Source organism: Harpia harpyja, chromosome Z (genome assembly GCF_026419915.1).
Source record: "Harpia harpyja isolate bHarHar1 chromosome Z, bHarHar1 primary haplotype, whole genome shotgun sequence".
NCBI lineage: Eukaryota > Metazoa > Chordata > Aves > Accipitriformes > Accipitridae > Harpia > Harpia harpyja.
Genome location: NC_068969.1, coordinates 82,082,691 through 82,110,281, shown reverse-complemented (window position 1 = coordinate 82,110,281; position 27,591 = coordinate 82,082,691).

Below are 27,591 nucleotides of genomic sequence, written 5' to 3'. Positions count from 1 at the left end.
ACCCACGATGGATTAAAACAGTGGTCTATTCAGACCAATTTCTTCTTTTTGAGAGCAGGAAGTAATATCTGCTTTAGAGGAAGCTGCAAAAAGGCTAACCTAGAAGGTATTTTCTTCCTTCTGCTATAGCTGGAGCTCCCACTAAAGTAAAGAGGATGTGTAAGTATATGTCTTTCCAATCAAGTCTCACTTCAGTAGGGAGTTATAAGTCATAAGAAGTGCAGTCCTCTTCATTAGATCTCACTACATTTAAATCATTTCATGCTGGCCTTTAAAACAGGTTCATAAAATTAAGAACCTGGATTCACATGTCTAAATAAATAAGAAGGCCTTTCAAATTAGATGTGAACCTTCTGGTCCTGCCAGCCTCAACAGAACTGGTGTGATTCCAGCTTTTCTGAAGACTCATCCACCATTATTTTTGTATCAAATAGAGATACAGAAGCCTATGCTTAGTTACCCAAGTTTGACATTTTTGCCTTATGTCTCCAATACCTGTGATGACTAGGACTCACCAGCAGCTGTAAACCCTTTGCTTTTTCAGTATGTGTAGATATTTTCCCATCAAATCAAACTAAGTATTTTTAAATGGTGCTTACTACCACAGCATCTAAACATCCAACAGTTGAAAACCTAATCCACCAACTGGAGCACCCATCTGGAAGCAGATGGGTGATCGTTATTACCAGCTTTTATTTCTGCCTGTTCTCTCCTCTCTCTTCCCGCATTTACAGGGTGGTACTCATGCAAACTAAGGTGTGCTGCAGCTAATTTCTTTGTTCATTCATAATTCTTTCTTTGCAAGTTTATTCTGATAAAGCCAACACTCCATTGTATGCAATTCCTTAGTCTTTCGTATCTTTGCAATTGCCTGCCTCACCCCCACTCTCCACCTTCCCCTGTAAAACTCTGCCAGTGTAAGTGAGGGTGACTGCAAAGCACTCTTGCTTTGAGGTGAGAAATGACAGGCTTTACACTAAGAGTCTCCCTATTTTCTATCAGTTTGATGCAGCTTTTTAGAATTCATTTCTAAAGCTTAAAAAAAGCAGAAAAAAGAAAGGAAAGAAAAGAGGTTTCATTTAATTGTGCATTTAAGTGAAATCTTTAAAACCCTTAGCATTATTTTATCACATCAGACTTGTCAAGTCACACTCATTTGAATGAGTGAGATTTGAAAACTTCTGAGTGTTATATTACATTTTCCATTGATATATGCCGTGAATCTTTACGGCTGCATGAAAATGAAGCCAAAAGTAAGAGGAGACAGCTCACTTCAAATGAGTGAGACTGGATAGGTCTGTCATATGTTATTTCAGGTGCTCATAGGATAGCAATTCTAAGCAGAGATGGGTGATGCAGTTGACAGATATGCATGGGTTTAGATAAAGAAGGAAAACTTAATCATGGAGACAGAAACAAAAGGGTATGACTTTTCTATTGGAGTCATACCCTTTGAATACTAACTTGAGCCTCATCTGATACTCAAAAGAGGTAGAAATGTCACAGCTGAGAGCCCTTCTGAAGGTACTCTAGAGCTCCTGCAGTGATACAGCACTCTTAGCAGGAGAAAGCAGTCATAAGTCACTCTGCAGGTCATTCTCTTTGGCTGGAAGAGGGAATTATGACCCAATAGCCACCCTTTCCCCTGTGCAGCGTCTGCGGTCACACATGGTCCTAGCAAGAAGATGTCCGTGTGGCAGAGAAACTTTGCACATCTTGCTTGCACATTTGTTCAAAAACCAGCCACAGACGGACCCGATTCCTAATTTTCAGGAATACTTACCCTCAGTTTGTGCATGCAAAACTTGACTTTACATTCCCATCTTTGTATTTTAAAGTTGCCAAACAGTCTTCTAAAAGTTTCTCAGAGACTTTTCAAAGGAGAATTGATTTTCTGTGCAGCTGAGAAGAGAAATGCTGGTGAAAGACACCTTTCCGATTTGCACCGTGCAAGGATGTACTTTCTAGTACGTGCCTGCAAGTTGATTTTTTTTGACAGAGGGAGCAACACACCAAAGAGTTCGTTACCATGCACACAGGGTGTTCAGCAGCGCACAGCTCTAGCAAAAAGACTCATATGAAAGATGCAAAAGGGAAATGCTTGCATTGAATGGGTTTACTCCGGCAGTGCGTGAACTGGGAAACCGCCGGAGCGGACGGCAGGTCGCACCGCACAGCCTAAACGCCAGCCGCTTTCGGGGCGCCCTGGGATGAAATCCCGGGTTCCCCCTTCAGGAGCGCCCAGCCGCTGCTTTCCCCCGCGGCGGGCAGTAGAGGGAGATGTTGGCATGCCTTTCGGTAGCAGGTTTGACTCGGCTGGTTTTTGCCACTTAATTAATTCAATGTTTGAAACCAAACCAGCGTTTAAAATGCACTGGTATTAATACGCAAGAGTAGACAAGTAACGTGGAGAATTTCCACTAAACTTTCTACACAACCGCAAATTTTGAGTACTTTTGTGGGATGTTTTTGGAAAGTCAGTGCAGCAGAAATGTTGGCTCTTGGAGCAAAATCTTCTCAGGAAAGAGTTCATGCACCGAGGCGTTTGTTCAGCATTTCTAAGACTGAAAACAAATCAAACGTGATGATTTTTAGGAAGACAGAATCGAACCTAAAAACGTCTGTTTGTTGGTTTGGGCACGTGACACACTATAACAATTTTAAAGGAAGAGAGGCATGGGGATAGGCATTTTTTAGTTATATTAGCATACATTGGATAAACATGTGGGCATACTTTGATGCCATGGTTGTGGTGAGATCAAACTTGATCAGTTTTATCTTGAAAAGCAGCAATAATAATTAAAGGGAAAAAAAAAAATCTCTGTTCAGTTCAGCATACCCAAGGGCCCACAGAAGGTATGTAGGTTTTGTATCAGCCAAGAATTTTCTCTTTGTGTTCATATTTCATTAGGAGAAAATAAAACCTAGTATTTTCATTTACTTTTCTATTTGGGAAGAATATCTGCTAACTCGGGATGCTGGCACTAGAGCAAATGCTAGCTCCTTGTACTTCTCTTCCTCTGTGAGCCATGTGAATGTTAGGCTTCGTTTTAGACATCAGGTAGAAGAAGATGCACAGGGGACCTGGTTCTGTTTGACTGAAAACAGGTTTCCCCAGGAAGGGCTCCACCGACTTGACAGTGAAGGAAAGTGTGAGCAGGGCGAGGTGCTCTGGTGCTGTCTTTGCTCACTGGAGGGGGAGAAATGCCTCGTGTTGATAGCTCCCCTTTCCCAGTCACTCTGCAGATCTGCTTACCCCTCTGTTATACTCAGTTAAGGTCAAACATGGACACAAATTAGGACAAAAATAAATCGGACAGTTTTGGCAACTCTTTTGCTCCTAGAGTTCAAGCTGATTTTGAAGGCACATTGCTTAAAGTGTGTTTTGTTTTTATCTTACTTACCACTTTTAGGTCCTTGGATTTCCTCTAAGTGTGAAAGAGCCAAAAAGGTGAGGTATTTCTTCCCACTAAAAGTTATTCAAATGCAAAGTATAGAAATTACCTGAAGATTCTTACAAAGGCACTACCTAGCACTGAGGCGAGGTAAGCATGTTATTAAAAACCCCGCTCCTCAGGGTGATGGTACCTGAAGCCAGATAAATTATATCTGTGACTTACCTTTCTGGCACTTACACATGGGCACAAAGCTGACTTCAGTCAAATTCTCCCTGCTGCTTCTAGCGAGTAGGGCAGGCAGCGCAGCGCAGCCACACCAGTCCAGATTCCCTCGGCAGGTGACACCTGTGCCATAGGGCCATCGCAGCACTGGCACTGAAGGTGGCTATTGCTACCAGTCGGTTTGCCAGTGGGTGTTGCAGGCAGAGGTCTAGCAAGAGTATAAGCACAGCTGGAATGGCAGGCAAAATCCCGTCCGTCTGTCCCTCATCCTATGTCATGCTGGCTGTTGTTTCTGGAAAATGACGTTTTTATGAACTTTTGAAGCACAAGAGTTATGTTTTTCACATTCTGGTATTTCACTGATAAGTGCAGCAGGTCTAATTGTTTTTCTGTTTTGTCAATACAAAACCACAGCAGCTCATCCAAAATCGGTGGAGTTTCTCCAAACTTAATTGCTGTGCAGACAAAAGCCATGGTAGGCCCTGAATCCCTACCCAGGCAAAAAAAAAATTGGTTTTTACTCTGCCATACTACAAAGTTCAGTGACAACCTGCTACACACAGCGTGCGGGAGATAATGTGAAATGACACAAGTAATAATGTCTAAAAGAAATGTGATGGATACAGCTTGCAGATTTTTAAAAAAGTAACTAAAAAGTAGAAGCACTGAGAGAAAAAAAAAAAAAAAGCCACAGTTGCAATGAGAAAAATTCTCTGCATTTCCTGGACCATGTTTTTAACTGGAAAAGTGTAATCAGATAACAGTGGGGTAAACTTAGCATCACACAGAGCATTAATTTTAATGAAAGCTTTTTATTTATTTTCTCTTTTGAATAATAATGTAAAATAAAATTTAAATTGTAAATAGTATCCAGATACTACTAGTTTCCTGGCTCAAATTCTTCAGCACATATGGCAGAAGCATAAGCTTGTGCCAGTCTGCCTACTTTGGGTAATTTTGCATGCAAATAGTTTAGTCCCTATACTGAGGTGCTAGAATGTGTTTAGTACACTTGAAAATATTTGCATTGCAAAAGGAGAGCTAATCTCCTGAGGAAAATCAAATTGATATTTTGTATTAAGGGACTACTTTGGACATTGTGTGGCACTGTTATATGAAAATTATGTTTACAGTACAGCTAGAATTTTTAATTGACCTTCATAAGAGAAGGACCCACTACTGCTTTGCCAAATTCATAAGCTATTGGAACAGTCTCTGGCTGTCATTCACCACAACGCTCCTTTGCTGCTCCTGAATCTTTCCTCTGATAATTTCATCACTTTGATAAAGCTATTCCCCATAAGCAGGTTTAGCAGTGATTGCAATGTTTAATAAGTACTCAGGAGGCAGGTTGGTTGGAAAGAAGAAACAGCACTTATTAAAGGCATGAATAATTAGCACAGCTGGGTCTGCTCTAGCTTCTGGAAATGTCTTTTTCACATTGGACATTCTTAGAGGCTCAACTCTTGGCTGCTTCATGGCCTTGCTTCCCATCCATACCAATACTAATATATCCATTCCCATAGCAGTAAGTTGATATTCAGACTTATATTTCCAACCTTCCCCTTCTACACACACTCACACACACACACGTCCCTTTTTGTTATTTAAATTCATCTCTGACAACAATCATCTTTGAAACAGCATGTAACTGGTGAGTATAGCGTCTAACACAGTACTGGTTCATTTACTTAGTCTATGCTGTTTGCATCCCGTCCCTGTTGTATCTGGCTAGCTGTCTCACAACACAGGACCAGCATGACTCAGTCCAGTTCGATTATGTTAATTTCAGCTAGTATTAGCTGGACACTGTGACAGTGGTGATGCTGGACTCAGCAGTGACTCAATACTCAGTGCTTCCTCCAACACCAGACTCTCTCATGACACTGGAGACAGATCTGCATTCCCATGCATTTCAAGTCCCACAAAGTGCGTGCTGTTTGTCAAGATGGCTTTTGAAAGGTGCTTTTTCTTAAAAAGTGGCTGTAAGTTCAGCCACACATTTCTATAGTTTCAGCACTGTGTGTAGGATAGTGGAATATTAAAATATTTTCATATTGTTTTGTGGGGGAGGGAAGTTTTGGAATTATTTCCAGTTAGTTTACATAATTACATTACTCATGTGGCTATTACACAGAGAAAAGCTGATGAAGTTACAAGTAGGCTTTTTTCTTTCTTTTATTTTTTTTTTTCTTTTTCCAGTCTGAACACAGATTTTCTTGGCCCTGTTTGCTGATCCACATGCAAACATGGCTGGCTGTGTCTGCTGCAGGAAAAGCTCATCTGGGGCCTAACTGAATACTGCCTTATACAGCTACCATAAACCATCAAGAAGAAAGGTGTAAGCACCTTGGGAAATTCCTGAAGCAGTAGCTCTCGATGTGGCAGATAGCCTGAGTCAGAGCAGAAGTGTAAGGACCCATGCAATTGGCCTTGCAGCAAGGTAGTGGACCTCAGAGCCTTTAGCAATGGAGGTGTAAGCTGGAGCAGAATTCCTTTGTGGTGACCAAGGCTGTCCTGCATTTTTTTTTTTCCGAGGACATACTGATAAGGCAACTGATTAGTTAAGTCTAATTAATTTTAAAATGGCTATTGTAAATGTCTGTCTAATACCAGGTGATGTAATTTTCCAACAGGTCCCGTGAGGGCCTGCCTGTTGACTTTCAACATACGGAGAAAGAATTTAATCTGAACACAAAAGTCATGTAGATGTTCTCTATACTGTGCATGGAGTATTTCAATTGTTGCTTTTATTTAATTTGAATTAGCAATTATGTTATCTTTTTTTAGTGTGTGTTTAATAGATGTAATGGCTACTAAACCATTTTTTAGAGTTTTTAAAATTCAGAGATTTCCATTATCTTTATAAGGAACTTCCATAGGTTCTCTTATTCTGTATCATTCACAGTCCAGATTAAACCATCATTCATTACAATGTCAGGACCATGTAATCCTTCAAAAATCTGTGAAATTACTCTGTGAAATACCCCAGGTACAGAACTAATATCAAATGGCAATTTATAGGTCTTCAAACCTTCAGATGGTATATTTGAAGTCATCTAACTTACCTCATCTAATTTGCCAAAAGGCAAACCTTACATATAAAATTACAAATATGATTATTTATGACATATTAACTGTTGCTTCATAGTTTTTTCATTTAACAATACTTAGATCTTTGTTTTGATACCATTTCTGGGTGGGTGTCATGCTTAATAAACTCCGGTGAGGCAGGCTATTTGGGGGGAAGGCTTTCTAGTAACTACCTGATGCTCTTTGGCTGTGCATTGTTGAGGCTTCAGAACACTTCTGCATGACTTTGAGTGTACTCAGAGGCCTTTTTTCCTGTATTTTTGTACTAGATCTGAATTATTTGGCAAGAACCTTGTAATGCTGCAAGTGAGAACACCCCTTCTGTTGCTATCTAATCCTCAGAGACTTTCTTGCAGGGTGGTGTACTATCACTGAAATAGCTGCTATCTCACATTACTACTTTTTTAATCCTCATTTCTATTTGTATATTTCTATGTGTTGGTGAGTTTGGGGAGGGAGAGGGAGTATAGCTGGTTTTAAATATGGCACGTGTACTTGTGTAGTAGAAGAAGCCACTGGGCAATTGTAGGCCTCCTTTCCCTCAGGAAGGCTTTGGAGTTGGCTTCAATTTCCAGGTACTGAAAAAAGGAATTAATTACTAGTGATTCAGTTCAAGGAGGTGATCATTTTTTATGTTGGATTTTGATGTTGGATGATAGAAGAAAAAAATTGAATTCTGCATTAGCCAGCAAGCATTCCCCTCTCAATACCAGTAGCACAGCTAACCACAGGCTTCATAGCTCTATTAAACTATCAGTAAGTCTCTAAGTAATACCAACAATTAAAGAACCACCAGTAGTGTTTTGAATTAAAATAATAGTGACAGCAATGGAAGCAGTTCAAATAGTCTTAGAGTTATGGGTAAAGTTGACTGCAGACTCAGGCCCTTGTGCTACTCACGTTTCATTAATTATACTTCCAGCCATAAGGCAAGTGTTTAGTATTTCTGATGAAAGCCAAGATTCTAGAGTACAATTATTCAGCAAGTTTAAAAAAAAAAAAATCCATTTGAGCAGCTGCATAATGATATTATAGGTCTTTGTATGAACACATCTGTTAGCATAGATACTTCCATAGGAACATTACCTCATCATTAGTATATTCAGTCCCATACTAAGAATATGATACCTATCTGCGCAGCAAGGTGCCAAACCAACTACAAAGACAGTTTGATGAGAAGCAGTGGTTGTTGATTTGTGAGCACTCAAATGCTATCCCTGATTTGTGGAGGACCAGCTGGTTAGAATCTGAACTGAATCAAATAACGTGCACTTTGGTGCACGCCATCAGCTGTGCTGCTTTTTGTTCTTCCATTATGTCCAATCAAGGGAAGCACAGTCAAACAGTCTCCATACGGATCTGGGATGTCTTCCTGGTCTCACAGTATCTTTTTCTGTTGCTGTCACCTGGCTTCCTGATTATATACCGTCTATGAAATGGCCTATGACCTGTTTTGCAGAGGATTGTGAGACTTGCTTAGTTACGTTTGTAAAACCCTTTAAAGATCAAACAACAACAACAACAACAACAGCACAATAATCCCAGGCTTTTCTGAGAGAAAGCAGGAGATTCTGATCCAAATCCCATGCCCAAGTTCATTTGCTCTGATTTTCACCCACAACCCTTTATATGGCTTTAGTGCTTCCTGTTGTAAGGGGCAAACCTCCAGAGGTATTCAGCCAGCTGGAACTGCCAGCCTGGGGAACAAAGGTAGAAATGGGGCCAGCTGAATCCACAGCTTCAACATTTGCTCAAGTACAGTCCCATACAGGTTTTACAAAGCCTTTCCCCTTCAAAATGTATTATGATCCACCACAAGGTGATGGAAGAAAAAATAAGGTAATTTGAAAGGTAATGGTAATGAAAGGTGAGGACGGGAAGGGTGGAGGAGTAGAGAAAGACCATGTGATAGTGTGTGTGAACACTTGCTTGTATCTTCCAGAATCCCCCTGTTCCCAGTGATTGCTGATTCTTTTAGCAGGGAATATACAGTTCAAAATTAAAATGAGCTAGACAGATAGATAGTTGCACAAAGCAGCAGGCAATGTGAAGCAGGCAGTGTCTCCATTTTAGTAAGTCACACTGTAGTTCACTGTGCCTACACATTTCTCATCTCAAATAAGCGATACCAGATGTGCTTGTAATAATTCCCATTATAATGGAACAGTCCTACTACTTTTGGGAAAGTGCTGTCTGAGAGACCAGCATCCTCTGAGCATCCAGGGCAGTGAAACACACCGCTTGCATTCCGCAGCCTTTTGCAGTATTTTATTGCTCAGTGTCTGCCATAGCTCAGAACTGCTTGGTGTGGGATTCTTTTTCAATGGATAGGCAGTGACAGGTACTGTACATGGGCCAACAGGAACTTATTATAAACACAGAACAATAAGGAAGGTCTGAATTAGTGTGTTTGTGAAAATCCTGTCTTTTAGCAATTCACTTCTTTTGAAAAAAACAGAAATGGGGCCTCTGCTGCCTGAGGGATGCTGGCACATCAATCAATCCATTAGGTAAGTAAATAAAGCATTAGCAGAAGAATAAATCATTTCTGAAATCCACCAATGAAATTTTCAAATATATAAATTACCGGAATGAAATGACTCATGAACAATTTGGAGGCTGCAGTGTATGCTCAAACATGGAGGGGGGGGGAGGAAGAAAACAGCAGGGCTAACTGTGAAACATTCATCTTTCTTTGATCCTCCAAATCTTTCCTTTACTCCTTCTCATTCGCACCCTATTGTGAGGGGAAAAAAAAAAAGAAAAAAAAAAGAAAAACAAAAAGAAAAGAAGAAGAAGAAGAAGGAAAAAAAAAACCTGCAGCACATTTCCTCTAGCACAGAGGGTGGGCAAAACAGCTGCCTCCACAGCTGATGCTACCATTAACTTCCCCATGCTTGCTCCACTAACCGGAAAGAACAGGAGCCCCTGGAAGGCATAGTACACAGCTCTGCGAGCAAAGCACCCTGCTCTCCTAGTGCTGCAGCATGCTGCCTCCTCACCAGCACACACAATAGGTATATGAAATCAGGCCTCCTGAATAATTCATCCCTTATGTTGGGGGAAAAAAAACAAAGAAACAATACATTTGCTGGTAGATAAGTGCACAGCAGGTCTTTTCAAGGAGGGCAGCAAATTTAGAGTTGGAGCTTTTTATTTCCATGTACTAATCATTTATTGGGGGGGCAGGGAACAAACCTAACAGTGCTGACAACTTCAGTAGGTATATTTTGTGTGCTGAAAGCCCTGGCTGAACCATTTCAGTTCATTATTATGATTATGAATTAGGGTTGTGAATCTTGCGGCATGCTTTTCAACTGGACTGTGCATCCATAGTCCCCATGAAGGCGTTCAGAGACCACCTACCTGAGACTCTGCTCTCTTAGCGAGATGGGATAGTTCTCAGGGAGGCAATGTATTTAAACTGAATGTGATTGCCTGCTACAAAGCAATGAGTTGAACAGAAGTCTAAAATGGAGTTTTTCATTGATATTAGAATATTCTGGAGCCAAGACTTTTGTGGATTGGACTGTAAATTGTTTTAGTGTCACTTAAATACCCACTAATTTAACACCAGTTAAATTGGCAATAAAAACACCCCTGACTGTGTTAAGCTGTCATCCTATTTATGCAAAATAGCTCCAAATCTTAATATTAACTATGCTAAGCAATGCCGCTGGGATGAAATTGATGGTGAATGTGCATAGCTTTTTTTTTTTGAATATACTATGAGGTAGTCTAGCCAAGTTTTTTAATTACTATTACTACTTTAACGTCATATAGTTATTTCCATAGAACAAACACTGGAGGGGAAAGTGATATTCCTGTAACAACTTTGAAGCAAGAAGTCTTTGTGGTTAACCATTTCCAATTCACTCTGTGCTCTGCCAAAATTTAAACAGTGCCTCTTTACCACCTTGTAGTTACGTACCTTCCTTTGCAATTTGTCAAAGGAGTGTGTTCTTCTATAATTGCTTTCTTTCCAATCTGACTGGCAGGTTAACCACAAATCACCTAATGTTTAGGACAGGGGTGGTATTCAGTGGATAAAGAGAGAAGGTGCAAGAACTCCCTTCTGTGCCTATCCCTGACAATCAGTCACTGAAGCATTTAATGGAAGTACACTCCATTTATCCATGCCTTACTTTGACTATGTAGGAAAAAGGTGCCATGATCCATAAGTATGCGATCAGATTGAAGAGAGTCATTAAAGGTTAGCGTGACCCTAACTGCTGTACCTGGTCAGCAGATAGCCAGCTTCATGGGCAATTCTGGGTACAGCCCTGGGAGATGGAGTGCTTTGTGGTTCTTGACCAAAAGTGGGAGGAACTAAAACCTCGGATCTGAAAACTATCCTGATGTCTGAGTCACTATGCAGCTGGGAACCTTAATAATGAAACAGATCTTGAGCTTTCAAAGTGGCTGGAAATATTTGAGAAGAAAGATAAAAAGTGTTAAAGAAAACAATCCACACTTAGCAGTATACTGCAATGTGATTGTTAAGTTTCTTGCTTATTCAGATGCCTCACTGACCCTTTTTGCATAAAGGGAAATTGATTTTGATGTTCTATCAAACAAATGTCACCATCCAGAAGGCCTGTCTTCAGCACCTCTGGTTAAAATACGACTATTCTACACTCTCCAGAGGTTGGGCTGGTGCTTACTGCAGCCACTGTAGGAAGCTGAAAAGTGTACTAGGTCGATATCTTCTGTACCCTGAGACACTGGTCCCATTTTTGCCAAGATTCCCATGAAAGAAGGGGATCAAAGTCTGAGATTACTTAGAAAATGAATTCTGGGTATCAGTGTCCAAGGCTGATCCCATTCTGCTATAGCATATTTATAGGCACATCGGGATATTCAGAAAGAACATGAGAAGTGCCAGAGCCCTGGAATTCTCAAACACAGAGAGACAGAGGGATGGATCAAGAGAGAAAACAAGCAGTATTTAATCTCAAATGCTGTCTTTTTATGTTTTCCTATCTGCCTTCCTCTTGTTTTCTCTAGTCAGGTAGTCACATCTTGACCTTTCTCCAAACTGGAGCCAGGTGCAATTGTTAACGTACAGATAACTATATTTTTCCTAGTTCCTAACCAGAAAACTAGCTCGTGGGGGTTTTTTTGTTTGTTTGTTTGTTTTTAATTTAAGATAGGCACAGGTCTGTCTGTGAGTCTGAGGACAAAGAACTACAGGAGGTTCTCACAATTCCATTTTCATCCAAACAGTTTCTGCAGTGTTAGATAACACCACAAGCATGGCCAAAGAGATCAAACCCAGATTTTGAACAGCTGTAGAAATGGTGGACTACAATACCATCACAATACTTTTAGGACCAGCTCCTTTCACAAACAGAATTTGTATATTAAGGCCATTGTCAACAGATGTCTATTCAACCCATTCTTAAAATACAATATATTTTACAGCTTCTGTAGGTACTCTGTTTGGGTCAAATAAAAAAAATTTTTAAAAAAATTGATACCCTGGTAGCCACAGAAAGCAACTGATGACAGCCTCCTTTGTAAAACCATTTATGTAGTGAAAGATTGTCATTGTAACTCAGCTTCCTCTCAGGTTTCCAAACTAAACAAAATTAATTTCTTCAACCTTTTCCCTTGCTTCTCATTCCAGTTACCTTTCTTTGGACACTCACCATATCATCCTTTTTTTCTGATCAACAAATTCTGGCTTCACATAACCACTACTTTTACCCTTCATTGCATTCATTGTATACAAAAATGGCACACTGGAATCAAACAAGATAAGTATTTCAGCATGACCACAGATAACAATAAACATAACCAAAATGTTTATTCTTTTAAAATATTAGTACTAGCAGCCCAGTATTTAGATTAGGAGTAGAATATATAGACATGTAAGGGATTTTAAAATATGTGCCAGAGATTTTCAAATGGCAACAAGGGAATAAATTTAATCTTAGATTTCTAATGGACCATTAAGTAAAATATTGGCTAATGCAGACATTTTAGATAGCTGCAACACTGGAACTTTGGGAAAGGAATACCTGGACACTAGTACTTTGAAATGGATCTCAAACTCTTTTTCCTAGAGGCAAGGAATATTTTTGAAAATGTCACTTCAGAGAAAGCAGGATTGAATGAGGTTAAGCTACAGATTTTCTCCTTCCTAAAATGCTTTACACTTGTTTATCCAAATGCTAACATTGGTCCTGTGTCACAAGTCTGTCACAACCAGAAGGACCGTGATATAACTTAGAAGATATATTAGCACTTCACACTAACTGCAGTGAAAATGTTCAGCCAAAGGCTGTCACAGCTGAGCCTTGTTTGTTCTCCAACTCCTCTTGCCAAATGTAGATGACCTAATCTGTCTTTGCTCAGTTCAGCTTCCAGTTTCAGTCTTCCCAGTATTTATGCAGGAGAAAAATTCCCAATAAGAGGCTGTGCTGATGTGCTGTCATGAGGTCTTATAAAAACATGATTCCCAGAAAAGGGTAAATGTGTTATTTTGTAGGAGCCCACAGACACAAGTGCATTTGCGGTGCTATGCCTCCTGGAGTATCTACAGAAACTGTATTGCTATACTGTTTGTCATTACAAAATACATCATATTTCTGCAGAGCTTGGCATGTCAGCTCAGTGACATGGTCGCACTATCATGGGTTAAATGACTGTGGATTCACACATCCTATATTGAATATGCAATAGAAATACAGCCTACAGTTTATCCTCTAGCTTGTTGTGATTCCTTCCGTATGAAGCATTTACAGTTTTTTTCAGAGCAAGATCTCTTAACTTCCAGTTATGTTTTCCTTTTGTAGCAGCTCCTAATTCATACTGCCATATCCCAGTAATGACTTCATTTTCAGGATGGAGTATGTCTGTAGAGATCTTGAGAAGATAGGATAATGCTACTTGCTCTCATTCAGCCACTTTCTTTGTGATAGAGAAAATCTTAGTGACTTACTACAACACAATTACAAGATTGCCATTCAGGTGTGTTTGCCATTTTATAACTGACATTTTAAAATGTGTTTAATAATTAGCAGCAATAAACCCTAAGTGGCATGGAAGTCTTACAACAGCCACCAGACAGTAGGTTTACTTCTGCACACCCACATCCCATCCAGTGAAGATTACTTTACTGCTTATCTTATAATTGCTGCATTTAATGTTGTTTACACTGTTTGGAACTCTTTCTGACTGATTTTTTTAACTGCTGAATTTGTATATAAAACAGCAAACACTACTCTTTTGCTCAATAAAGTTCAATTTATAGTGAATTGTTTGTAGTTATAAATGGAGGCTGATATAGCTGATATACATTTATGTCCTGCCAAATTCATGCCTTGGGGATATTCTGTATGGATAAGAAAAAGCACTGATGAAGATACTTTCTTCACTGCTCTTGGTCTTCCTGACTACAGTAGGTTCTCATGCCTCTTCTGCACAGCAAGAGAGTAAAACCGTAACACATTCTGTTTCAGGTGGATGTATAAATATTCATAGGATAAATAACCCCCAGTCTACTACCACCAACAGTTAGACCCTTCACTCTGGTGGAAGTGATGTATTTGGCCCAAAAGTCAATATTTTGGCTATTCCTGTTTGCAAACACAATACAATCACAGTTTTCCTGGATGTGACAGGCTTACACAAAGAGGCAACTTTTATAAAATCTCAACACAGAAATTTTATTCATGTAAAACATGACTAGAAACTTTATTCATGTAAAAGAATGCCTTCATCACTACTGCAATACAGACACATGTATTAAAGGACGCTGTGCACCTTTATAAACCATAGTAAAACTGAAGAAAACGCCCTAAGAATTAAACAGATGAAATTGGTTTTATACCACTCTGTCTAGCAAGTATAAGAAAGATTTCTGCACAATTCTCCCTTCATAAGCTATGGATGCAATGTTTTTTATACCTCTGTCACTAAGCAATCAACAGTACAGAATTTCTACTTCTGGTGTTGAATTTTCTAGTTGCATTTTTTTAATCCGTGCTATCTCAAGATAATTACTACTGAATCAACAAATGCTACCCGATGGAGAATGGTGACATCTTGGGAAATGATGTAGCTCCTCACTTATTTGCAAAACAAAAACTGATTGTTGAGAGGATGGAACAAGACTCTTTAATGTTCTCTTAATTACTTTTCGTAAACAGTCAGGTAGACCTTTATTTTCTTTGAAAAGGCCACTGTAAATTGTTGTTCACCCAAGAGTAGGATGAAAAGAAATGTGGTTATAGGATATCCATCTTTAACTAATAGAGACAAATTGATCTGTAGGGCATGGAGCAGGGGGAGGGAAGGGGAATATTTCTTCCTCCCTCAACCATGAGTTCAAGCTTCCATGACATCTTACTCTTTGTATTTAGAGTTATCACTTAATATGTGTACTACACTCCTATTCAGAAGGTGTAACAGATATTTCAATGGATGCACTGTAAAAATAAAAAGACATGGCCTCTACCCTAAAAAGCATTGTTTGTTGCTTTTAACGCTTTTCTCCTACTGTAGAGCCACAGAGAAATTATCACTGTGTTAGAGACATTAGAACAGGCACAGTATGCTCTAGAGAGGACAGATTGAAAAGTACTGTATTTTTCCCAGTGGACTGTGATGTTTAAATTCAAGGCTTTTTGACAAGATCTGGGAAGGGGTGTTTTGTTTTGGAAGTCAATGATTCCCTCATGACTAACATAATACAGTAAAGCTATGTGCTATAGAGAAGCTGATGTAGTATCATTGAACACTGGGATCATCAGGGCAAAGCACGCCAGCTTATATCTTTAAACTAGATCTATCTCTTCAAATTTCATTATTTCAGCAAAATAATAATAATAATAATCTGGAAAATTTACATTTTAGAGGGAAAAGAACAGTAAAGAGAAGGATAAGTCCACCATTTACATGATAACTTGTATGATGCCATAAATTTGTACCTCGTCATCCACAATGGCAACAAGCTTAATGTTCGGTAGGGACTGATCCAGCAGTCTTCAAAGGAGAACATTTAAATAAAGAGGAATGCATATTTCATAGATCCTCAACAGAGCTTTCTATCCTTTGTAGGGGCCTGAGAAACATATATTAATATCTGTGGCGATAAATCTACTGATAAACATACTCTAATTAACAGTCCAGCTGTTCTCCGGTACCTTGTAAAAGAAGCCAAAAATTCTTGCCCCCCTCCCCCCCCCCCGCCCCAGTCCATAGATTTGGACTTATGACACTGTGGCAAGCTGAAGGCGAGTTCAATATCTAGGTGCTCTTGGCAGCTGTGTTAGGATAATTCATTCCATCATGCAATGCAGCTTCCTGAAATATGTGCCTGTACTATGAATCATACTACACACACAATGAGAGAGAGAGCGAGCAGTATTCTACCAAAAGTTTTAAAACTTGCATAATTCTTAAAAGTGAGTAAAAGCCTAAAGATAAATACAAACATCAGGACAGCAAATTCAGTCCTGATGTAAACAAGTCTAAAGCCACTTCTATTAAGGTAGACTAAAAAGTTTGAAACCAATTTTTGTGAAATTTTCCATTACAGGAGCTTTAGAAGTCTTCCATCTTTCTGAAATGCTTTATAAAATACTTTTTGAAAAATCTTAAGCTTTAAAATAAGCAGTCATTGTCTGCTTTCTTTGTCACTACGTACAGTCCACGGGTTAATATTTAGGCAGTTATACTGATTTCAGTTTATTTCTCCATTTCAGTTCATTTCTCCATTTCAGTTCATTTCTCCATTTCAGTTCTAACAATCTACTCTCCATTTTCTGTTTGTTTCCAAACCTTTATAGCTTGAAGAAGGTCTGGAGGACTGCGTGCAGATTTCATTGTCATCTTGATATACTTTTCATTATTACTATAAACACCTTGCAGCTTTCTAAAGTTGGCAGTTTTAAAATGTATCAAAATGGAAAAAAGTAAACCAAAACCAAATGAAAAACATACATACAGCAACTTCATCCCCTGAAGGTTCTTAGTGGGATTCACTATATTGCATTCAGTGACAACAAATAACAGAAGATAAAAAGGAAAACCAGAGTCCGAAATGCTCAATGTTGGAAAAAAAAAAAAAGGAAAGTTTTGAAGCAATGTGTTTTATATGTATGTAGTTTTTTTAAAAAAAAGACAATTTATTTTAGGAAAAAAAGTTTAGTTTGATATATGACTTATGTTCTGAACATTTCAAATTGGAGAAAAAAAGGTAAATCTTGCTTTCAGACCAAGAAGATTAAAGACTTTTGATCTAGTACTCTGAAGAACAATATAAACACACCCACATATGGTCATCTTTCCTGAATCACCTCGCAGCTTCTGTCCTGATTTCCTGCTACCTGTAAGGCAATGAAAGCAAAAATGCTTAATTCAGTGTGAAAACATCATGGACTAAGAATATTGCTTAGCATTAATAAACCAGCCTATCCTGACCAGTAGTTTGTCAATACTAAAGATGCATGACAGCATCACAGAACATGGCAGAACATTTTGCATTATTTCCACTGCTTAGTAAGCAACTACATCCATAGCTCTCACATATCCACAGCTCCCAGAGTTGAGCTAACAAAGATCAGTGAAGATCTTATCTTCATGAGAAACATGCCATTCCCCTCCCTGATCCCTCTGCAGCTTTTATATATTCCTCTGCTGACCTCTGCTCTTCTGTCACACATTTGTCCATGTAGGTCACTGATATTGCTGTATTTGTGGTAAAGGCCTTCAGAGTAGAAGTACAGTAAAACCAGACTCAATCTTTCTCAAACTTCTCACCAAAAGTAATCACCCCAGTAAAAGAAGAGCTATCTGTGCTGCCTACATCATGCTTCCTAGATAGATTACCTTTTTAAATTCTTTGATCAAAAGACAGTGTTAAAGAGAAAGAACATTGTAAATAGACTGCAAGTTCAATTCAGCTTCCTCCCAAAGTATTTGGTGCACATGTACTTTTAAATTAAGTAGCAGTTTAATGGGCAGGATCAAAATGTTCCAAGAGGTGGATCCCGAGGTGAACTTATGCCAGCTTGTGGAAATCATGTGTCCTTCTACTGATTTATAGAAATTTATGCTGGATGAATTTCAGAGAAGTTTGTTTTTCATCTTGTAATGCATCTCAGGATTTCAAGCGCAGCCGGAACAAATCAGCATTTCCTCAAGGTGTGACTGAATAAAGAAAATAGGGATGAACAGAAACAGAGTCCGAAAACCATCTTCGTCTAACAATCTTTATTCTTTCCCACATGTCTACTTCTTGTTTTTTACACCTTGTTTTACAAGTCACTTTAGCCACCTGCTCTTCCTCCATTAATAAGTTGGATGTAATGTACAGGCAAACCTTGGCTTTCATGTTAACCAAACCCTGACCTCATTGTTCAAGATATGCTCCTGTACATATCAGTTGGGATTTGTGAACAAATAAAAACAGTGTTGCAAATTCTGTGTGTGCGATGTATAAAATATGTGTATGGAAATGGTAAATGTCCTAGGGCCTTTTTTCTCCCTCTTCTTGTGTTTGTCCAAGATAGCAGGCCAGCCATTCCTTCCTTTCTGGTGCTTCCCTGTAGGATGCAGAGGACACACCAATATTCCATACCCCAGGTTTGGAATGAGTTTTACCCACAGACATTGGAACATATAGATCCCCTGATGGCACGTGAGCTACTGCAGAGAGCTTCCAGCCCAGGATATCTCTTCCTTTTCTTTCACACACCTAAGTGTATTTGCAAATGCCCTACAGAAGGGAAGAAACTGCAGATATTACACTTTCATCTGTAGAAATACAGACTTCAAGAGTCAAATTACAACAGTTTTCTATTCCATGTATCCCTGTGTGAGGTTTGAGAGTGTATAAAAGCAAAATTGGTACAGCCCTGCTCACTAGTCAGTTCAGGCACAATTTCAGGAAGTAAGAGGCAGGGAGGACTTTGCCAGATGATCTCTGCACAGTCGGTGCTTCTATACTCTGACTTGGCTCAGAATCAGAGCAGAGAAAGCTGGGAAGAGAGACATGGGTTATCCCTCTGTAAACTGAGGATTCAGCCATTTCAACCAAAATCATCTTGATCTCAGTCTTGCATCACAGTAATCCACTAGGATTTCATTCCCATGTTCAACCATCACGAGCACTTCCAGTGGCTGCAGCAGACCAAGGCCATGGGCCCCCCAGCTTCCTCCCACAGACACCCAGGGAGGACAGCTCTGGTCCCTTCCCCTGTAGCCAAAGGACAGCCAAGGACAGGAGGGTTGCTGGCTAAGACCAACTACAGGAAGACACTGTGCCCACCCTGCTGCTGCCTGCCTACTTATCCCATCCCTTGGCATGAGAAAGGGCTTCCAGTGCAATCGACGGCAAGAATCCCACAAATCCATTGGGAGGAGGCCCAAACAAAAAGCAGATTTCCTGTGCTTAAAAGTGCCTCAGCAGGACGTACAGAGGGGTCTGTGAAAACAGTTTGTAATGGGGGATATGCTGAAATGAAATCCAACTGGATTACACTGCTTTGGGTGGGAGGAGGTGAACATTTGGGGTTTTTTATTTGCTCAGGTAGCTGGTGGCATGCCAAATCCAGGGGAGAATAGAGATCTTTTTTACAGATCATTAGAATTAAATTGATAAGCATTAGAGTGGTTATCAGATTTCTCCACTTTTCGCTGGAATTCTCCCTAGTCAAGTTGGGTTTGGTTTTGTGGTGGGTTTTTTTTTAGAAGAAAATAACTCAAACCCTTCACTGACTGCCTTGCCATGCATCCCCAAAGATTTTTGATCTACGTATAACAATGCTTAAATCACCATGACATTTACAATAAAAATTAAGTTTTTATTATTTATTTTAAGACTTTAATTGGCACAGTATATTAACAGCACTATTGTCACAATGCCACTTAAGAGTTCCCCAGCATTAAAAAGCAAACCCAACTTGAATTACACTAGCACCTTTTCTTACTTTCCTTTAGCACAAATGTACTGTACAAATAATGGATGAATGAAAGAATAAATAAATAAATAAATAAACCAACTCTTATTTTGCAGACTACCCATGTATTAGAGTTGATTTGGCTTTACTAAACTCAGACATTATTTCAATCCTGACGTTTCCAATGTATGTTATGTATTTTTCCCCAAAGACAATCCTTCCCAAAAGAAAATACCTAACAACCTTCCCCTCTCCCCAAACTTTTTTACTCTTTGAGAGCTTCTTCTTGTTCCATTTTCATTGCTATTTAGGGTAAAACTCATTAAAATATTATAAAGCTCACAGCATAATTATGTGGCAGCCCTTGCCAATGCATAACATCTGCAGCAATGTGTATGTGTATTTATATTACAGTAAACTTAAACCCACTCATTTATTTTTTCTGCATTGCCTCTGTTTTAAATTCTTTGTCCCAAGTAAAGCACTAGGCAAATGTGTAAACCACACAGGCTTACAGTGCAGCCATTGTCATTGAGTGCAGTGCCAAATATAATTTCATCATTAGACCAAGGTTCATGCCAGGGTAAACTACTCTGTGTTAGATGACTGAAAAATGTTATTTTCTCTTTTTATTATATTATTATTTCAAACTTATCTGTACTGAGATTGAGTTCTTTCTGTGTGTCTGGTTTTGGTGCTTGCTGTCTGTGCATGTTATGTCCTAGACCGAACTGCATTTGGAAAACCAGCAGAGAGACTAGCCAACACTTACTGCGCTCTCCCAGTCTGTCTCTTACAGTAAAACAGAACTGGAATCCTCTTGTAATGAAAATTTTGTCAATAACAAAAGACAGTGTAGTCCCCAAGTATTTGGGTAAGCACACTGTGTCATTTCTGTTTGACTACTTTTATTTGTGGAATTGGGTTAACTGTAACATGATCACACAAAAAGAGAAGGAAGGAAAGCTGTTCTATTAAAAAATAAAGGCTTGTAACACGAGAGAGAGCATTACCACAATCTGTGGCAGAGAGAATAGAGCATACAAACTCTTCTGAGCAAAGCACATTGACCTAGCCAGTCTATACAACACTGCATGTGTGCAGCCTTTGAAAATTACGTATTTAAAAAAAGACAGTATAGAGACATAACAAAAATGCTTAGGGAAATGGGCTGCAATTGGAATTTTTGCGGTACTGAGGTCTTTTCAGGACTGTGTTCCTCCCTCCCTCCCTGACACCACCCAAGAGCTGCAGCTCTGACTGTGTGCCAAGAATCTGACATACACCTACCCCTCATTTAAAGCTGTCAATCGTTCTCATGCTTATAAATAAAATGAGTCTCCAGAAGAATTTAGATCCTAGAACAACTGATAACAAAGCTTAAAAAGGTTGTGACTGTAGTGTGTGCCTTTCATTTTCCCATGTTAATCTTCTTATTGTTGAAAATACTGTCCTTTGGGAATGTTCTTGGAGCCTGCACTGTTCTCAGTTTTTTCCTCCTTTCTTTGCCAGTTGTTTCTAGATCGAAACCATTTTGCTAGACAATTACAACCATATGCATTTAAAAATATACATTTTCTTGAATTAACTATAAAAGATATCAGAAATACAGGTAGCCTTTAGGAAGGTTTGTATGTCCTCAGGAAATATGGCTCAAAAACTTTATTAAGCAGGGAGAAAAGGCAAGACAGCAGCTTTCCCTTATTATATATGTTTAGAAGCACTGAACCTTGCAGCACTGACCTAAGCTTTTTGGTATTTTCAGCCAAGCCCAGATCAGACTCTGCATTGCAGAAGTCCCATCACCCAATTTTCTCAAAAATCATCACTACCGTTCTCTGTTTGAATCTCATCTGGACTGTCTGTCACAGCCCCAGGTGATCCTATTTCCTTCTCTTATTACTAACATGCCTCTCCCCACACACACTTAGATTATGATTCTGTTCAGAGTGAAGGAATGAAATTAGGGGGATCTCTTTTGTTCCCGATGTAGCATCTTTGCAGGCAAAAAGTGCTAAAAAGACACGGAAAATTAATCTCATAGAACTCTGCACAGAAAGAAAAGCATAACTTGTTATTCGTGGGCCTTTGAGAATAAACTGATGAAAGCATCAAACTGTAATTTTGTTCCCTGCTACTCTAATCATCTCCGAGTTTGCTAGGGCATGAGAGCTGAGTTTGAAACTGGTGAATAGAGTGGGAAAGCTATTTTGTATGTAAAGAGAACTGTCTTTCCTTAGCAGTCCTCTTGTACAGAACTGAAAATGCTAACTCTCCCTCTCTACTACCACCCAATAAACATACTATCCTTACAAAATAGGGAGGTAAGGAACATAACATAAGCACCAGCAGAAGTCTCAGGCTTATTGATGGTACAAAGCAGAATTCACTGTCTAAGGTTGACTCAAATAATACCGTATATGTTTAACACTAATCTGACAAATTTAGACCTCTTAATGTTTCTGATGACTTTTTATATCGCATCTTTTAAAGCCTGCCCAAAGAGAGATTAAAGATTTTGTGGTGCTTAAAATAAGAAAGAGAAAACTGAATAAAAGAGAAAACAAAATAAAGATCACTGGCAATTTATGTTGGGGCAATAAAAGGTTAATCAAGAGCAAAGTAAATGAGTCTTCCATTCCTTCCTCCTCCACTCTTTTAAAATGGCTAAAGATAAAAAAAGGATTTATGTTGGGGAAAAAAAAATTCTTTCTATTCCTTTTTTTTTCCTGTTTGTTTTTTAGATTTTGCATTCAGCACTGTGTACCTTCAAAATGTATGATGTTGCCATAACCACGTAACTTCTACCTGTGCCAGCTTGGAAGCAATTCTAGTGGAAAAGCCTGGTTAAGTTCTTCCACACATCTCATTTTCATAACTAGTCAAAAACCAACAGGCCTCCACCATATTGTCCAGAATTTAAAAAAGCAGAGATCTACCTCTTATCTACTAGCCCAGGACAGCAAAATGGGAACACTCACAATTCAAATTTACAACTAGAACTGGGAAAAAAAAAAAAAAGTTTTTGATAGTCCACTTGATTTTACCGCTCAGATCTTTCTGCTGGGATGTAACTCAAGCAATTAAAGAAAGCTACATGTTAAAAAAATCATTTAAACAGACTTTCTTGAGCTTTTGGTCTTCAGCAGTTGCATACGGACCCTCCTGCAAAGCATGGTAGCAGATGGATGCCCTTAGAATCTTTGTCAAGATACGGACTCAAACCTTTGCAGAGTTGGGTAGCCATGAACTTGGCTCCAGCAAAAAGACTTGAGATGAATAAAATAAAAGGAAATCAGGAAATGGAGACAGCAGCTGCCAAATTTACCATGCAGAGTAAAAACTATTTCCCAATAAACCCTGTGAGACACCAGAGTGGTATTTCATGTCTGTGTATCAAAGCTAGTGATGTCTTTCCTTTTATTAACATGCTATGTTATAGGATGTGAAGAAAAACACAGAGTCTGTACTTCAAGACTTACTTCTGTGAGCCAAAAGCAAAGAATGAATCTGGGTTGGTTATATGCAGGCAGCCATGCCCTGATCATATATCTCCATGCATTTGGGACTTCAGAGTTGAGTCACTGTCAGTCACCAGTGTGACACTTGCCATATACAGAGGGAAAAGGAGAATATTCCTCCATGGAGAAATTACTTCTATGAGAATCAAAACTGCCCACCAGAATAATGGATGCCAAGTATTCCAATTTTTATCTAGGATCATGTATTTACAAACAAAATCTATGCATTTACTTTTCCCCTTTCAGTCCCTTTTTAGATGAAGCAGTTGGGACAGAGATGACTAGTGCATACTCCAACATAAACTGCAGACAACAATACTGCTAATTCAATTGCATATGTCATAAAAACAGTTAGTGAAGAGCCCAGAAATTCACAGCATCCCCTGCTATTAACAGAAAATGACTGGTGAGATTTTATCTTTCCCTAATAAATGTCAGTTAAAGCTTGATTTTAATTAGAAAACCCAGGAGAATTAGGTCCAATTTATTCTTGTTTTGCATGTGGTTGAACTGATCACAATCCAAGAACAGAATAAGCCTGAACAAAGGACTACACAATACACATATGTGCAGTCAACTCTAGATTATTCATGGTTAGTTTATCTGGACTAGTCAGTGCCTAGTGCCACAGAGTAATAAGCAGGGTACACTGTTCTCCAGGGCTCTGCTCTTCATGTTACTTCTTACTCAGTCATTCTGGACAGAAATGAGTTTAAAAGCTTTTTTTCCCTAATGTTGGTGTACCAAAAATGTATTTGTAGCCTAATTTAAAATCACTGTGGATTATCTATGCCTTTGTTTTTACACAAGCTGTTCCATTTCATCCCCATCCATATTCTCCAGGATGACTGAGTCAACTGTTTCCATTCCAGTGCTACTGGAATTAGTTTAACTCGGGTTTAAAGTCTGCTAGCAAACTGTTTCAGAAGTTATAAGAGTCTCCTTCTCAGTCCTAGTTACTGTCCAGGTTAGTTTTTCTGAAAGTTGACTAGAGTATTCTGCACTATTTAAAAGACAGAGAGGGGGGCTGAATTTGTTCTGTCACTGGTGTAGGGTTACCATGCATTAGGAACCTTACTCTCCTCAGTCTGTCTAAATCAAGGCTAAATCCAGTCAGGTCAAAGAAGGTAAAGCAACGTAGGCAAGAGAAACAGGACCTCTGTGTATAATTTGTTCCTCTCCCACTTCAAAAACATGCCACAGTGAGTCAGTTCCCCACTGTTACAAGAAATGGTGTGAAAATGAATAATGTTGGTGTGATGTACAGCGCAATCATATCACATCTGCTGAGAAAAACAGAAAAGGGAAAGTGGTAGCCAGCTGCCACTGCCAGAGAGATTCATTCCAAGGGCTGCACATCTGGATCCTGCAGCTGCCAAACATATAGTGACTGACTGCTTCCAATCCTGGAGTAATCAGAGGTGAAGTAACAGAAGCAGCACCATCCCAGTACAATCAGTGATACGGAAATGATACAAGTATTACTCTTCACTAAGGAGCTATTGTGTCTGTTTTCCCAGCGTTTGTAAGATGCGAACCTGTTTACTAACACATGAATATCTAAACCTCTAGAACTGAGAATGATGAAGAACTTTTTTTCAGGGGCCATTTTCTAAAATAACATACCTGCCGTTAGCACAACATTATGTATGATCATGATTTCCTGTTAGAAGAAAACATGAATCCTCATTCTCTGTTTGACTGGCATAATTCCATTGTTAGAGCTGGTCTGAACATGTTCCATCTCTCTTTTCCTCCCCTTCTGCTCATTTTCTTATGCCCTGAAAAACACTAATAAACCCCTACATATTTCCAATTAGAAATCAACATTTTTCAGCAGAAGCAACTATGTAAGATTTAAGTAACATTTAAAAATGAGTAGGAAGTGAGTTTTTTCTCAAAATTTCATTTAATCAAAAGCTAAAACAAAAGAAACAAAAAAAAGGGTTTTTTGGAAACTATTCAGTTGTTAGCATACTCAGAGTAACTTCTGATTTATACTGCTATGAAATCTGAATCAGACCATCAGAATGATCTTGCAGCTATTCCCAGGGTACACTCACACTGCTATTTCAGAGGAGTTAGAGACACGATATATGAGGTTTTTAAGTTTTTCCTTTCTTTTGTAAATCAGACCTGTTACCTACAAATATACATTCATCACATCTCGTGATTATAAACATATTTTGATTAAAGAGTATGTGCTTCTGCAAACTAAATATGCACTCTCAAATATTCATATCTTTTTTTTCCCAAATGGATAAGAAATGGACAAGTGTTCTCAGTGTTACTGAAACACACTCATACCAGTGTATCATCAGAGTCTGAAAGTTATATGCACGTTTTGAAATGAGGGTACAGCTTTCAGTAATATACTGAACAATCAGAACTCTCATCTAGGAATCAATAGGAAAATACACTAATATTGTAAGGAGGATAGAGGTAATTGCGAATTCCAGCTCTGAACAAATCTGGTCATTAGTAATTCCCAGACTTCATTTAAGTGGTTTGATATTTCTCTCAGTGATGTCAGCAACTGCAAGATCCTACTCTAAGGATTACAATTGTTGCCTCTAGCTGTGCTTGTAGTCTTTGCAGTGTTCCTACTTTATATTATTATGTCTACCATGGCCTTACATATGCATTGAACAAAATTGAGCATTTTGAGTATACTTTACAGACTGTGTACAGTGGCAAGTGTACAGAAGCATGTGCACAAAGTGAGGATGGTGTCATTAACTAGGAAGCAGTACGAAGTCCTGATCTGACTTAACGGGGGCTCTGTACTGAATCAGTGGCAGAGCTATGAAAATAATACTAGGTATGGACACAGAACTAAGGAAATTTAGCAGGTTATGCAGGTAGAAATTTAGAAATATTTTCAGGCTGTTTTATGTACTTGTGCAGTTTGCATTTTATCTCAGTTCATTTCATTTCACTGGACTGTCTGATTCCCAATATTCAAGAGAGTAGTAATCATTAATCAGTTTCATCCTCACCACATGCGTTTGTGGTAGGGAAGTGTTATCCTGATTTAAAGAAAAAGATGTGTAAACTAAAAGTGACATACCTCAGATCAGCCAGCATCTGTAGCACAAGATGGGATTTTTATCATGTCTTCAGAGTCTTAGTTCAACAATTTGGCTAGACCAAAGACCACTTTTTTAATATTTAAGGAAGTTTTTGTTTGCTTGATTGTTTGTTTGTTGAAATTTAGCCACATTTGGGTTGTTGATTCATAGCTTTATGGTGAATTGGTGGAGAGGATGAAAACTTCTGGATTTTCCATGTAAGGTATTTTCTATGGTATTTCTGGTTTAAAATCTCATGTAAATCCTGGGATGCACAATGCCTATATTTATTCCAGTTTAACTAGAGGAGGACTTAGAATGGAGGAGCATCTCAAAAATCGGGTAATCAGAAAACAGGGTAGAAGTAACACAAGGTACTACAGAAAAGTGGATACCATGTACTGCATGACTACTTGTACCTTGTATTGAGAAGCCTAAACAAAAGATGGGCCTATAGCAGCTGAGGTCAAGCAGGAACAAGGTATATGAGCTCCTTTAGGTGTAGCTGCTAGGACTGGGATATCTTGTTTCCATCAGTGGAATATACACAACAGATTACTTTGGCCAATGCCCTTGCCCATGGCAGGGAGTGATTTTTCTCCTGACCACAGAGCCTCAAGCAAGGTCAGGACTGTGAAACCAATAGCCAAGAACCCTCACTTATTTCTAAACTATGAAGACTTGTAAAGAGACATCTTCGATTCCAGGACTCCAAGTATCCTAAGAGCCCAGACCAGTACTGTTCCAGGGATATCACTTTTCAATTTTCTGTGTGCATACTATAAGTCATAGCTACTAATCATGCCAAGCCTGTTTGCTTTCGTTATCTCCTACGAGGCATTTATTTTTCTTATGTAAAAGATATGACCCTATCAAAAGTTAAAGAACCTGAGGAAGTCAATATTTACTTTCTCCAGCAGTTTTTCCTATTTGGTCCAAAACAATAAAAGACAACCTCTAGGGGACCAGTATTTTTTTTACACTGCTGTAGACCAGGATGAAGGAAGTCTTCTCTAGAGATAGTTTTGGTCCTGTCTTCACCCATGGGAATGTATAGAGTTGACGGCCAGTCATGACCAAAATCATGTTAACTGCAGTAGCCTGACACCAAATACTCTCAGCTACCTTTCCCAACAACACAACATGAAGCAAAATGTGGGTAATTAGCCTCCATGGTTTCCTGCCTGCTTCAAAGGCCACCTGCTTGACACATCTGATTAACAGCACTTCTCCCTCATATCAATATTATGTCCTTTCCTTCTACTTCTTCCTTCTGATATTTGTTAGTGTCAGTGTCCCTACTGCTGCAGACAAATGAGAAAAATACAGATTATTTTGAAGGGGTGATCATTGAAGAATAAAGTTATAACCCACT